Genomic DNA, 2,024 nt, shown 5'->3' on the forward strand with positions numbered 1-2,024 from the left:
AGCCTGTTTTCTTGAATTGTCTGCCATCTCTAATGAGATTTTAGCAGCTTGCACCCCAGAGATTCCCAGTTTCTCTATTACAGAGAGGGGCATGAGGTTTATTCCTGAACCAAGGTCACACAGAGCCTTAAAGATCATGGTGCCTATGGTACAAGGTATTATGAACTTTCCAGGATCCTGTCTCTTTTGAGGCAATGTCAGTTGATCCAGATCACTTAGTTCATTGGTGAATAAGGGAGGTTCATCTTCCCAAGTTTCAATACCAAATAATTTGGCATTTAGCTTCATGATTGCACCAAGGAACTTGGCAGCTTGCTCTTCAATAACATTCTCATTCTCTTCAGAGGAGGAATATTCATCCGAGCTCATGAATGGCATAAGGAGGTTCAATGGAATCTCTATGGTCTCTAGATGAGTCTCAGATTCCTTTGGTTCCTCAGAGGGAAGCTCCTTGTTGATCACTGGACGTCCCAGGAGGTCTTCCTCCTTGGGATTCACATCCTTCTCCTCTCTTGTGGGTTCGGCCATGGTAATTAATTCAATGGCCTTGCACTCTCCTTTTGGATTCTCTTCTGTATTGCTTGGGAGAGTACTAGGAGGGATTTCAGTGATTCTTTTACTTAGCTAGCCCACTTGTGCTTCCAAATTTCTAATGGAAGACCTTGTTTCATTCATGAAACTCACAGTGGCCTTAGATAGATCAGAGACTAAATTTGCTAAGCTAGATGGATTCTGCTCAGAATTCTCTGTTTGTTGTTGAGTGGATGATGGAAAAGGCTTGCTATTGCTAAACCTGTTTCTTCCACCATTATTAAAGCCTTGTTGCGGCTTTTGATCCTTCCATGAGAGATTTGGGTGATTTCTCCATGATGGATTGTAGGTGTTTCCATATGGTTCACCCATGTATTTTAGCTCTGCTATTGCAGGGTTCTCAGGATCATAAGCTTCTTCCTCAGAAGATGCCTCTTGAGTACTGTTGGATGCTGCTTGCATTCCATTCAGACTCTGAGAAATCATATTGACTTGCTGAGTCAATATTTTATTCTGAGCCAATATGGCATTCAGAGTATCAATTTCAAGAACTCCCTTCTTCATAGGCGTCCCATTACTCACAGGATTCCTCTCAGAAGTGTACATAAACTGGTTATTAGCAACCATGTCAATGAGTTCTTGAGCTTCTGCAGGCATTTTCTTTAGGTGAATGGATCCACCTGCAAAAGTATCCAATGACATCTTTAATAGCTCAGATAAACCATCATAGAATATATCCAGGATGGTCCATTCTGAAAGCATGTCAGAAGGACACTTTTTGGTCAGCTGCTTGTATCTTTCCCAAGCTTCATAGAGGGATTCACCTTCTTTCTGTCTGAAGGTTTGAACATCAGCTCTAAGCTTGCTCAGCTTTTGAGGAGGAAAGAACTTGGCTAAGAAAGCCGTGACCAGCTTATCCCAAGAGTTCAGGCTATCTTTGGGTTGAGAGTCCAACCATATTCTAGCTCTGTCTCTTACAGCAAAAGGGAAAAGTATGAGCCTGTAGACTTCAGGATCTACTCCATTAGTCTTAACAGTATCACATATCTGCAAGAATTCAGTTAAGAACTGAAAAGGATCTTCAGATGGAAGTCCATGAAACTTGCAGTTCTGCTGCATCAGAGAAACTAGCTGAGGTTTCAGTTCAAAATTGTTTGCTCCAATGGTAGGAATGGAGATGCTTCTTCCATGTAAATTGGAATTAGGTGCAGTAAAGTCACCAAGCATTCTCCTTGCATTATTGTTGTTGGGTTTGGCTGCTATCTCCTTTACTTGTTCGAAATTTTCAATCAGGTTGTCTCTGGATTGTTGTAATTTAGCTTCTCTTAGTTTTTTCTTCAGAGTCCTTTCAGGTTCTGGATCAGCTTCAACAAGAATGCCTTTTTCTTTGTCCCTGCTTATAAGAAAGAGAAGAGAAAAAGAAAAGAAGAGGAATCCTCTATGTCACAGTAAAGAGGTTCCTTATTGTTAGTAGAAGAAGAAAAGAAGAAAAA

General features: G+C 41.0%; 1 non-coding gene across 1 annotated transcript; it reads left to right on the forward strand.

Moving 5' to 3' along the window:
• Positions 1-1,287: 1,287 nt before the first annotated feature.
• On the forward strand, positions 1,288-1,395 carry LOC148571336 (small nucleolar RNA R71). The gene has a single exon (XR_015908380.1). It is a non-coding gene; the product is annotated as a small nucleolar RNA R71 (small nucleolar RNA).
• The last annotated feature ends 629 nt before the right edge of the window (positions 1,396-2,024 follow it).

The sequence above is a fragment of the Arachis ipaensis genome, chromosome B3, assembly GCF_059453495.1.
Source record: "Arachis ipaensis isolate K30076 ecotype BB chromosome B3, ASM5945349v1, whole genome shotgun sequence".
Taxonomy (NCBI): Eukaryota; Viridiplantae; Streptophyta; class Magnoliopsida; order Fabales; family Fabaceae; genus Arachis; species Arachis ipaensis.